The following is a 13,906-nucleotide window of genomic DNA, read 5'->3' as shown; positions in this document are numbered from 1 at the left end:
TATCTGTGCTTATATTGCCTCTGTCATAGTACCCAGGAGAATTTTTTAAATTCTAGAGAAAGTGTTACGAGTACTAATGCTTTCAGAGCATATGACTGTTAAACTCAACATTCATAAAACTAAGATATGGTATCCAGTCCCATCACTTCATGGCACATAGATGGAGAAACAATGGAAACAGTGACAGACTATTTTCTTGGATTTCAAAACCACTGGGGATGTTGACTGCAGCCATGAAATTAAAAGACACTTGCTCCTTGGAAGAAAAGCTATGATGAACCTAGACAGATTTAAAACAACAGAGACATCACTTTGCCTACAAATGTCCATATGGTCAAAGCTATGGTTTTTCCAGTCATGTATGGATGTGAAAGTTGGACCATAAAGAAGGCTGAGCACTGAAGAATTGATGCTTTCAAGCTGTGGTGCTGGAGAAGAGTCTTGAGAGTCACTTGGACAGCAAGAAGATCCAACCAGTCTATCCTAAAGGAAATCAACCCTGAATATTCATCGGAAGGACTGATGCTGAAGCTGAAGCCCCAATACTTTGGCCACCTGATGCAAAGAGTTGACTAATTAGAAACGATCCTAATACTGGGAAAGATTGAGGGCAGGAGGAGAAGGGCATAACAGAGGATGAAATGGTTGAATGGTATCACCAACGCAATGGACATGAGTTTGAGCAAACTCCAGGAGATAATGAAGGACAGGGAATCCTGGTGTGCTGCCATCCATGGGGTGGCAAACAGTAAGCAACTGAACAACAAGAAATATATATATTAAATATATGTACACACACACACACATACATATACCCACAATGGAATACTACTCAGCCACAAAAAAGGATGAAAGTTTTGTCATTTGCAGCAACATGGATGGACTTGGATGGTATTATGCTAAGTGAAATAAGTTAGAGAAAGACAAATACTATATGCTATCACTGCTATGTATAATCTGAGAAATACAACAAACTAGTGAATATAACAAAAAAGGAAGCAGACTCACAGATATAGAGAACAAACTACCAGTTATCATCAGGGACAGGGAATGGGGAGGGGCTAAATAGGGGTCAGGGGTTAAGTACAAACTATTATATAGAAAATAAGCTTCAAGGTATATTGTACAACACTATGGATATAGTCAATATTTTATAACCATAATAGCTATATTTATGGACTGGTGCCTCAAAGCTCAAAGAATCTGCCTGCATTGCAGGAGACCCAGGTTCAATCCCTGGGTCAGGAAGATCCTATGGAGAAAGGAATGGCGACCCACTCCAGTATTCTTACCTGGAGAATTCCATGGACAGAGGAGCCTGGCAGGCTACAGTCCATGGGGTTGCAAAGAGTTGGACACGACTGAGTAACTAACACTTTCACTTATAGACTATGACCTTTAAAAACTGAGAATCACTACATTGTATACCTTAACATATAGTATTGTATATCAACTATAGTTCAATTTTTTTTAAAAAAGTACACGATATTATTTGATTTTTAACTTCTCTGATGCTTTATATATAATTTCTTGAGAAAAAGTACTCTATAATAGTAAACACAATGTACTTCTGAGTGTCTGAAGACCATAAAATTATACCGCATCATTGTTAGTTTTGGTCATTATAATACTCAGCATTAAAATGAGCAATGTTTAAATAAAGTTAGTCCTTTCCTGTTATATTCCTTTACCTTGTTTTTGTTTGTTTGTTTGGCTGCACTGGGTCTTTGTTGCAGTGTTCAGGCTTAGTTGTCCCACAACATGTGGAATCTTAGTTCCCCCACCAGGGATTGAACTCACATGCCCTGCATTGGAAGGATTCTTAACCACTGGACCACCAGGGATGTCTTCATATCCTTTTACCTTTTAATCCTTGAACTTTCCTATAACCTTATCTTTCATTTATTTGAACTGCTCTTCTCTCCATCTATTGAATGCCCATATGAAACCTACTATATCTTTAACGATCTTATAATATTTTTATATTATATTATTATTACATTTATTAAGAGGTATCTGACTTTTCTTCTGTTAGCCATGTTGATGTCAATCTCTTCCTCATACCTACTCTCCTCAAATTAAGCTTTCTAAGAGGTAACAGATTCATACTATAGTAAGTGATTAATGCATAACTCACTCAGAACAGGGTATAGACTGTTGAAATCATAAAGGTGATCTGTAGGAAAAATGATAATTTTGATAAAGTCCTGTGATCAAATCTGACATTGATTGGCAGTTTGCTTTGAAGATCTTGGGCCATGAAATCTGAATTGTATTCCTTAGAGTAATATTCTTCAAATTCACCTATGAGCCACTAATAATCAAATACAAGTTTCTAGGGGCCCTTATAATTTCTTTTTTATGTATTTATAGATTTAGATCAATAGTAGAGGGTTGGTAAACAACAATCAAGAAAGAAAAACAAGTACATGGACAATATGAATTGAATTTCAATGTGAAAATTATGGCAAGGCTTTAATATATCCCAATAGCATAAAATTATGGTTCACCCTTCAAAGTTAAATGAGGTGCATGGCAAAAATGATAGGATAGCTCAGAGTTCCTACATAGTTTAATTATTCACAAAGAATTGGTTGGTGTCTTGGGACTAGCTTGGCTTAGTGAAAAAAACAAAGGTTTTGGAATGAATTAAACCTAGGATTTCAGGGAATCCCCTGATAGGCCAGTGGTTAGGATTCCGTGCTTACACCGCAGGAGACAGGGCTTCGATCCCTGATTGGGAAGCTAAGATCCCTCACGCCTTGTGGAGGCCAAAAAAAACAAACCAAAACAAACAATAAAACTCCTAGGGTTTCACCTGAACTCTGGTGTGGAACCTTAGCCAAGTTACTGAATCATGGAACTGTGTGTCTTGGCCAAGTTACTATACTAGATTGTGCTCAGATTTATCACCTGTAAAATGGTTGTTGTAAAGATTAGTAATAAAACATGTGAGGTGTCTGGAAGCAGAGCCTCATACATAGTATGTGCTCAGTCAAGTCTCATGTGGGGCACCTTGAACAGTACACCCAATGATTTTTTTTATTAAATTGGAAAGACTATTAGGAGATTAAGTGTTGGTATTATATGACCTTCTTCCTGGAGTGGACAATTGAAATTGAAAGGACCTATTTTTTGCTGCTGACTGTACAGTAATTACTTCCCCAAGATACTAGGATGGGCACACTTTAACAAGAAATGTCTCTGTAATGTTCCTTTATGGAGAATTCTATAGTGTGCAGAAAAAACTTCCTCTATTTTATAAATCAGTATTTTCACAAAAAATCTATTTATTTGGTGTTTAGGACCCCATTAAAAAAACAATAAAATTGCAGTGCCTTTTCAGAAGACGATGATTTTAGATGATTTTAACCAATTTGATTAAAATTGTACCTGGTAACAACTAGGGTTTCAAAAGGAGAGGAAAAAAAAGAGAGAGATAATACTTCTTGCTTCTCAGTATGGTGCAAGAACCACAAGTGGGTCCATCAATGCATGGTGATTGGAAGAAATTCAGAGGCACCAGCTGAAAGTAAAATCTTAGTATTCTGTAGTTTTTTTTGTTAATAACTCAAATTTTCACTAAGATGCATATTTTATATTTTCTGGATTTCATATGTCATGTAAATCAACAGTCAAGATATTTCCGTACCACAGCTCTTTGATTTACCTAACAGTAAAGTTTCTAATAATGAAGTATATTGTAGGGATGCATCCCTTCCTTTCAGTGAACATATAAAAAACATTATATTACACATTAAAATTGCTGTGCCATGAAAAGATAGTCATCATCTTTAGTCATTGGGAGATGTGAATTCAATGAAAAGTATATACATATGCACATATTTATTAATAATTACATGTGTCACATATACATGTGTGCATATATAAATATACTATATATTAAATATTAATTATATATTAATAATATCAAGCAATCTTGGAAGGAATATGGAGGAACTAAAACTCTTATTAGGTTGCCATTGGAAATGTAAAATGGTATAAACACTTAGGAAAAGGTCTAGCATTTCTTATAAAAGTAAATCATGCTCCTACCATGCTGCTGCTGCTGCTGCTAAGTCGCTTCATTCGTGTCCGACTCTGTGCGAGCCCATAGATGGCAGCCCACCAGGCTCCCCCGTCCCTGGGATTCTCCAGGCAAGAACACTGGAGTGGGTTGCCATTTCCTTCACCAATGCATGAAAGAGAAAAGTGAGAGTGAAGTCGCTCAGTCATGTCCAGCTCTTTGTGACCCCATGGACTGCAGCCTACCAGGCTCCTCCGCCGATGGGATTTTCCAGGCAAGAGTACTGGAGTGGGGTGCCATTGCCTTCTCCATGCTCCTACCATATGACCCAGCTATTCTACTCCTAAGTATCTACCCAAAAGGAATGAAATGTATATCTATACAAAGACTTACACATGCATGTTTCACAACTTAAAAAATGCAAACAGCCCAATATATTATCAACATGTGAGTGGATAAACAAACAGAAGTATATCCTCACAATGAATATTACTCTACAATAAAAAGGAACTAGCTAAGGATACATGCAACAACATATATGAACCTCAATTATGCAGAGCAAAGTAAGCTAGATTTAAAAAGAGTACACATTGGACAAGTCCACTGATAATATTCTAGAACATGCAAACTAATTAATAGTTGCAGAAAGTAGATGACTGGTTGCCTAGAGATGGGATGGGAGAACAGAGAGAAGCAGGAATTAAAGGAGACATGAGCAAATCTGGGGGGATAATACTTACATTCATTATTTTAATTGTGTTGATGGCTTCATATACATATATATATATAAAAACTTATCAAGTTGTATACTTTAAATTTATGCTACATACTACATGTTGATTACACCTCAATAAAACTGTCTTACAAAAAAATCATTGTGCTGATTTTTTTTTGTTGTTGTTGCATTTCATCATTTATTTAATGTTTAAGCTCGGTTTTTTTTGCTTTGTAATCAGTATATTAAAGAGACATTCATACATTTCAAGAATTGCTTAAATTCTGATACCGGATTTAAGCTTGTGAACATACGACTTTAAACATACAATTAAAGCTATTCATCATAATTTGCTATACTACCAACATTAAATTACAGTTTCTCTGGAGCGTAAGTTAAATGATTTAAAGTAAGCCTGTAACATACCTACAAAAACACCTTCCTATCTCATACATGCAAATTACTTCTCCATGTAAAGGTCTCATCACTCTAACCTCTAAGTTTCCCTGCTCCAGAAGTCACTACTCTAAGGCTTACTGTGGTCCAAAGTGGGGAGGTGCAGCAAAAAAAGTAACCAGGACCAATAGCTATATATATTAATAAAAGATGGCACAGCAGAAGAAGGGAATGCAATTCTACAAGTGCAAGCCCTCAAGAAGCAGCAAGTCATGATAAACCCCTTCTTTACAAAGGTATGATTTCTATCACTGATACCACAGGCTAAATTAAGTTATACAGCATGCCATCTTCAAGTAACAGTTGAGGCAATAGAATAAATGCCGAAGCATCACAATGAATCCCACTTACTACAACTATAGAGACCAACACTTCTCTACATTAATTTCTTTGTGTGATTGCCAGTTAAACACAGTTTTAATTTCATAGCTTAACAATTAAGGGTCATACACTGAAGTCAATACATATACCTGGCATTTCAGTCTAAGCTATTCCATGTACATAGCTGAAATCAGTCACAAAGTATGGCCTAACAAATGCTAGGGGAAATTTTTTAAAGTTGTTTTTACAAGTATTAAACTTATCTTGCACACTGAAGTCATCATACATACAGGGCAAAGTCAGAGCTTTTATATTCGAGTTTATTCTTCATTTAACTTTTAAACACTACTATAGTTGAATATTAAAACAAAAGCAAGTAGTGAGCATATTATGATTATAGTCCTTCACTCAATCACTACTGCAAATAAGACACCAGCAGTGTTATTCAGAGGCCCTACTAAGAGGTCTGACACTGAACACCACCCCGAGGATGATGTTCATCATCCTCATATGCTTCTCCATTGTAACGGCGCCGTCTTTCCTGATTTGGATCAAAGTCCACTAATTCTACCTGGTCCATTTCATCAGTCTCTTCTACTTCCTTCCTCTCAGGCAGAAGTTTTTCCAGCAAAGAGAGTTTATCAGGAGAGAGAAAGCCATTCTCAGGAAAGTTTACCTTAAATTCAATGATTAGGCGACCCTTTTCATATGGCCTACAGTAAATTGGCATGCCTTCATTTAGCACACACTTGATATCTCCGTGCTTGACAATCTGACCTGGATGAGAAGTGATGACTATGGTTCGGTTGTCAAGAGTAGATATTGACTTCTGGAAGCCACACAATGCCTCAACCAGCTGTATGTCCCTACACATGAAAAGGTCTTCTCCTTATCCAGTAAAAACAGCATGGTCCTTCTGATCTAAAACAATGATAATATCTCCTGGCTCCAGTCCTGGTTCTTGATCTCCTTCGCCATGGAATGTTATCTTCTGGCCATCTTTCATGCCTTTGTCAATATGAACTTCTAGAATTTTCTTTTCTCGAACTATCTTCCTTCCGTTGCAGCTTTTACATCTATCTTTAGGACTGATCCGCTCCCCATGGCCCTGGCACTCCATGCAGACAGACTGAATTTGCTGAACCATTCCAGGTCCTATCTGATGAATTCTTATTTGCATTCCAGTACCTCGGCAATTGGGACAGCATTCTACTGCTCCTTTCTTACCACCTCAGCCTTCACATTTGTCACAAATCACATTCTTTTGCAGAGCTAGTTTTCTTGTTGCACCATTATATAAATCTTCTAAAGTTACTGTAAGTTGATGCACAACGTTTTTACCTCTCCTCTCTCTCTGCATCCTGCCTCCTCCTCCGAAAAACATATCAAAGATGTCCATGGGGGAGCCAAAACCACCACCTGCTCCACCTTCTTTAATTGCCTGTTGTCCTCCTTTGTCATATAATTCCCTTTTCTTTGCATCAGAGAGCACTTAGTAAGCTTGAGAAATCTGTTTAAACTTCTCACCTTCATTTAGATTCTTATCAGGGTGGTACTTCAAGGCCAGTCTCCTGTAAGCCTTTTTCAATTCTTCTTGGGTGGCATTGGGTTTGACCCCCAAAACATTATAGTAAGTGGTTTCTTTCACCATTTTCTACAGCCGGTGAGCGGGCGATGCCTGTGTTGGGGAGCAGGAAGGAGCACGTTGCTGTGCGCAGCTTGGGCAACCGCCGCTCCTCCGCCTTTCACCGAGCGTTCTAGAAAGTTCTAATGTTAAGGTCTTGCACTAGATTTTTACAAGCTGGTGAACACTGACAAATTATTTCTCCACAATACTATAACCACATGTTCCTGGACAGTATAAATAAATGGTTGCGCTAACGTTAATACACATCAACATTTTATCAATTACAAAATAAAACAAATTGTCAAGTATCCAAATGTTAAGTTACATAGCTCAAAAGGTATATAAAATAAGTGTCTGCTTAATTCATTAGCAGAAACCCACTTTTTTTTTTTTGCAAGAGAGGCTGGGAATCACATTTCAAACAAAACTAAGTTGGTAAACAACTTCAGGTAAGTGTGGAAAAAATTACAAGAATTTCAGAAATTTTGATTAAGAATTATTTTAGTTACAATGACAAAGTATTTCTACCTTTTAAGAAATACTTACTAAATTAAAGTGCATATTCTACATGTTCTGCACAAGACAAAGGCAGTGTTTTACTAAAAATACTTACTAGCCCCCTCCCATTCTTTTTTCAGGCCCTCCCTGTAAGCTGCACCCCAAAGTGCAAACATTAAAATGAACTGTAAGGCTTTTGTCTGGAGACATTAAAGACATGTGCTTCTGTACAATGTAGATTTTCAAAATGGAGGCCTTCTACAACACAAAATGAGATTTATAGAAAGATATTAAATAATCGCTGTAAGACTTGGTTAATTAAAAAGGGAGCAAATCTGATGTATACTGGTATGAGTGTGGGAGATGTAAATATATTGTGAGCAAACCTCATAGGCCCTACTTTATGTGTTTGAAATGATGCAAGGACTAAACCATGTAAGGTCCAGAGTGTTCATAGTTCCTGGGATTGTTCTATATGATACTAAAAATATATAAGTATTGTGCTGGGTATTTTGGCACCTAGTCTTTCTAAATTTCTTACATATTGATAAGATTCTGGCATGGAAACAGATTTAAAGATATGACTCAATACTGCATGACTTCAGGAAAGGTCAACTGGTACAAATTATAAGCACATTTTAAATGCTGAACAGCATGAATTCTTTACTAGTATCCAAATAGGTTGATCATAACCTGAACAGAGTCTGCAATTCTGCCAGGCTTGTGGCCTGGTAATACTGCTCTTCAACACTCCTATGGAAGCTTCATTAGACTTATTCACCAAGCCAACAGTCTATCTACTATGTACAACAAATTCCATCCTGTCTCAGGTTCCACTTCTAAGCAATGGCATCACACACCCTGGTTTTATTGAAAGCAACAGTTGTTTCTATGCCTAATGGAGTTTTTGAAGCGCAGCCGCATTTTAGGACGATACTTCAAAAGTTGCCTGCTGTTAAAAGTGCCTCGCCACTTTTGGTTTATGAACTGTACTGCATCTTCATATTTCATTCCACCTTCAATTAGTGCTAGGGTGACAAGCACTGGAGCTCTGCCAAGGCCTGCAACACAATGTACTGCAATACAACAACCACAGTCTTCACGAAACTTAATTTTCACAAGACGTAACCAGTCATCAACAATCTGGTTAGATGGTGGTGCGCCATCATCAAAAGGCCAATTGAGAACACGGATGCCTTCTTTCTCCACAAGGAGTAGTGTCATAAGTTGCTTCACATACTCTTACTACTGTGGAACTTCTTAAGTTCCTCTATAAATTTAAGGTCGCATTAGTTGGGTTGTGTGTAATAAGAAATCTCATGTGTATGTAACTTTTACAGGAGCTGGGGGTTCATTCGAGCCATGTTAATTTAGTTAACTCAATAGGGATATGAAACAATTTAAAAAATTGAATACAGAAATGATGCAAAGAAACTGAGTCACCTTCAATATACTCCACTTGAAATTCTCAGTGCCTTTGAGTATGAAATTGGGAGTAATGAATGAATGAACCTCTTAACAAGAAGCAGCAGTTCTTCAATCCAGTAATCCTGAGGCAATAGAAAGGAAGAGTACTGAGGTCTACCCCATCCAGATCAAAACTCTTGTAAAAAATGCTCTGTGGATTTCAACTCAACACTTCTGTGTCCAGGTTAACCAGTCTTCTGAGGGCTTCGTGGTGGAGCAGTAATGAATTTCTGCAGTTCACCTGTCTGCACAGAGGTCATGCTGTGCTTGCAGTAATCTCCTCTGCCCTTCAGAAACTTCATAAATGTGTGACCAAGAACACCACAGAACTGAGGAGTATATCTGCTCATTGAACATTGTGGCCTAATCATAGAGCTGGTCCCGAGGCTGCGGCAGTGGCGGGGCAGGGGCAGCAGCAGGGCAGGGGTGGTGGTCACTGTCGGGCGGCAGTGGAGGCGCCTAAGTCCTAATTTTTCTTAAAAAGGAAGAATCAACCGTGACCCTCTGCCATTAAGTGGGATAGACTACCCTTTTGTGGTATTCACCACTTACTGGCTATGGTCAATTGTAAAGTTTTATTACTGGATTATAAGGACTTTGAGAGTAGAATCCAAGCTTAACTCATCTTGGTCTTCCCTCTAACCCACAACATGGTACCCTTCATCAACTGTTATTTTTTAAATGAGTGAATTATCTGGATAATGTTTGGCAAAACATCTCAGAAAACATTTTTTCCTGAGTTCCCTAATTAACCCTTGCCATTCTTTTAAACATCCATCAGACAGCAAATCTGCATGCTTAAAAGCTTTAGAGCCAGAGTGACCTGCTCAGCTACTTGCTAACTGTTTGACCATAAATAAAATTAGCTAGCCTCTCTAAGCCTCATTTTCCTCATTTCTAAAGAGGGTAGTAATATACCTATGGGCTTCTCAGGTGGCTCAGTGGTAAAGAACCCACCTGCTAAATCAGGAGACACACATTGGATCCCTGGGTGCAGAAGATCCTCTGGAGGAGGAAATGACAACCTACTCCAGTATTCTTGCTTGTAAAAGCCTGTGGACAAAGGAGCCTGGTGGGCTAGAGTCCATGGGATCGAAGAGTCAGACAGGACTGAGCATGAGCACAATAATACACCTATGTCATTGGTTTTCTGAAAGGATTAAATGAACCAGTTCATATAAAGTGCATGGCCCATAGTGTAAACTCAAAAAGGCAAGTGAATTCGTACATTTGCCATCACAGACTTTTGAAAGTTTATTAACTCCAAATACTGAAATAATTTATTTTTCATCAGAAGAAAGAAAATGTAATGAACTAGTACCTGAATCTTTTGAGGAGAGATAGCTCTAAACTGACATTAAAGTTACGTGCATGTTCGGCTTTTTAAGAAGCATACAACCAGAGAAATTTAATTTGTTGGATGAAGTGGAAGGGTTACAATAGCTTGCAGTCTTGTCAGTACATTTTATACCTTGTTCTTAGACCTTTTCATTAAAAGAGAAAAATTAAAACTGTGTCATTACACAGAGAGGATGAAGTTCTAAATAGCTCATTTAGTTTCTTCTTACACTTCACTTTGAGGTTCTTACGTGTGGAAATCCTGTTATCATATTTGTTTGCAAGCTTTCTCTCTGGTGAAAAATACTTTATCATTCAGCCTATGGGGAATTAATTAAACGAAATGTGGAAAAATGTAATCTTCAGGGACCTCTGCTGTGGGTACTCTCAGTAAATACAGCCCAGCCAAGGGACTCTGCAGAGATCTGACCTAGAGTGGCCAGAGTTCTGGACTTTAGGTCCAGCCGGTTTGAAATAAAATAATTTTCTTGGGCCTTGAGCAATTCATTTCATTGTTTTGCAGTCTTTTCATTTATAATATGGGGACTAATCACATAGTCATGATTTATAGGGAATGTTTATAAAATATGTGGAATAATTATTATTAGTAAACTAGGTTATTAACCTCTTCCAAAAATAAGGTGCTGACATGTAAATAACATTTGTATCTGAGGCTTTAGTTCTGGTCCAGTGCTAGATATGCCTTCAGAAGTCCAAATCAGTTTGTCGTGCTGGAAGAACATAAATGTTCTTCTACTCCTGACTCTGCCAAAAGCTAGTTCTGTGCTCACTGGTAACCACTTCACCCCCTCAATTTCTTCAAATGTAAAAGTAGAGACCTGGACTAGATCAGGGAGGGGAAACACATGACATATATTGATATTCCTATCTGTCTGTGCCTGTGGCAGACATTGTTAGTCAATTACTGAAATTTTTCTACCCAAATTAGGAAGCTGCTTCTGAATTCCTCTCAGCAAAACATCGTAGGCAGTCACTACTCATCAGTTAAGAGTTAGCAACCAAAGTAAAACATACTTGCCATCTTTGAGACAGAGTATCTCTAAGGGTTCTTTTAATTCCAATATTACTCAAAGGTCAAAATGAGAGTCTGCGCCAGAAAGAAGTATGTTGGCAAATCTTACTTCCCTTTTTCACATTCCAGCCTCTGAGTGTTAAAGACTTTGCAAGGCCTGTCCATGAGGATACTCTGCTCTTACATTATTGCATTTTGCCTTTTATTTGTCCAAAATGAAAACAGGTTAGTGGATTTCCCCCAAATTCTGAAAACACATAGTGTAAATCTTTGAACAATCCAGAAAAGTACAAAGATGAAAGTGAGAAGTACCTGATATTCAGAGTCCATTATTAATACTTGGTAACCAGTCTTGCAGTCACAGCTCTAGGTGTGTTTTTCTGTACTCTAATTTCCCCGTGCAGCAACGTTATATATGAACAGCTTTGCACATCACTTGATCCTGCTCTTCTCTATGTACTCTTAACATGCATCTTTATCCGGGGGCTCCTATTCTGCAGAGCGAAACTCTGAAAATATAGCAGCAGATTGAAAGAGCAAGAGATCTTGAGACCCTTACTACATCTACACTTAAAAATGTGGTCAAATTCTCCAGGCTCCTCTCTAGTAAACACAGAATGGAAATATTTGTAAATCTTGTGGTTAAAATTCAATTTGAAAATGAAATGGACCCAGCGTCTTGGGAGCAAAGCAAGGGTTCCTCCTTTACCTCTGTACCCCAACACCACTTTTTTTTCTGCTTTTTACTATAAAAGTAATATATGTTTTTTTAGGAAAATGCAGGCAGGCAAAAATGAGAAAAAAAGCATTTGTAACCTAATCAGAGTAATTGTGGATAACATTTTAGAATGTGTATGTTTGTCTTTTTTTTGTATGCATATATTTTTGTGTAGGTATCAACATACATAATTCAAAAGCACTCTTTTAAACTTCCAGGTTTTTCTCTTCACACACTGCATTGCAGTTTCTGTAGGGCACTCATTCTATTATGAGCAGGAAACTACAAGAGTTAAAACCGGCTTTGGTAATATACAACTCTTTGTATCAGTAGTTTGCACAGTGAGGTGTGCTCACCAAGGAACCAATGTTATGGGTGTGTTTTTAAACTAATACACCTATTATTCTGAACACTACTGTATTGGAGTTAAGTTTATCCACTGGGCATGATGCTCCTGAAGTTCAAATTCCCTCAGCAGATATCCAGCAAGGATGTTACATAACTGGGATAAATGAGGTCATGTTAGGGCCACAATCTCTATATGCATATATACCTCAATCTACTTAACTGATGGAATATCTTTGTTCCTTAAGTGTATTTGCATAAAGAGAATATCTCACCATCATCTGTCTAATGGTTTGATACTGATACATACTGTGATGAGGTGATTTACTTTGTATGTAGCAGTGAAGAGGGTATAACATAGGAAAAATACCTTCTTCATACAGGGTGGTCAATTGCTCCTGAGGGTTTGAGACTCTTATTAAACTGCAAAGTTCCATCCCTGTATGTGATGCCAGTAATTGTTAACAAACAAAAAGAAGCCAGGAGAAAACTTGTCTTTGATATTCAATATCAAATGTTTGGTTATCTATTGCTATGAAACAGACCACCCCAAAATTTAGTGGCTAAAAACAACTTTATTATAATCTCTCACAATTCTCTGGGCTGACTGGGCTCACCCAGGCAGTCTTCTGCTGGTCTTGCTTGGAGTCTCTCATATATGGTTGCAGATAGCAGCTGGGGCTGAGGTCTCCTGGAGTTCAACTGGGCAGCTAGAAGAGCTAGTCTGGTTTCTTCACTCACATGTCTGGTGCCTTGATTCACATAGCTCCTCTTTCCACTTGAAGTCTCATCCCCCAGGGCTTTTCCCCACAGCCTCTCTTCCCACAAAGATAGTCAGACTTCTTACATGATGGCTGACTTCTAAGACTGTAAAATTAAAAGCTGTCAGGCCCTTTTAAAGCTTAGTGGAGGCTTGGCATAGTGTCACTTCCGGCCTCGCGTAAGTTACAGCAAGTCTCAGGGCCAGCCTTGATGCAATGTGGAGGACTACACAAGCACAGCAACATGCCAGGAGGGGCAGTTCACTCAGTGCCATCTGGGGAAACCGGCTACTGGATCTGCTCCCGCTGGAGGCTGTACAAATTTAGAATTTTAACAATAATGCCAAGGGAGTTTGGATATTTTCTTGGTGAAACATGGAGTACAGTGAAAAGGAATAAGCAGAGGGAAGAAGCCTCACGGTGATGGAGGACTTTGAAAACCATAGGTACTTTCTTGGGTCTTGCAAATTTGGCAGATTAGATCACGGAGAAGGTGAAATAAACAGGTCATTGCATCACTATTATCCAAACTTTGCATACTTGGAAGGTTTACCTGATGATGCTTGTTTTTTATGACAGTTCCGGAACTAAGTATTACAA

The 13,906-nt window shown here is 38.1% G+C and overlaps 2 pseudogenes; both read right to left on the bottom strand.

Moving 5' to 3' along the window:
* Positions 1–5,818: 5,818 nt before the first annotated feature.
* On the bottom strand, positions 5,819–7,186 carry LOC120853952 (annotated as a pseudogene).
* Positions 7,187–8,126: 940 nt separating this feature from the next.
* LOC120853951 lies at positions 8,127–9,532 on the bottom strand (annotated as a pseudogene).
* Positions 9,533–13,906: the final 4,374 nt, after the last annotated feature.

This window comes from Oryx dammah, unplaced genomic scaffold, assembly GCF_014754425.2.
Source record: "Oryx dammah isolate SB20612 unplaced genomic scaffold, SCBI_Odam_1.1 HiC_scaffold_27, whole genome shotgun sequence".
NCBI classification, from domain to species: Eukaryota; Metazoa; Chordata; class Mammalia; order Artiodactyla; family Bovidae; genus Oryx; species Oryx dammah.
This window is presented reverse-complemented; position numbering and strand designations above follow the sequence as displayed.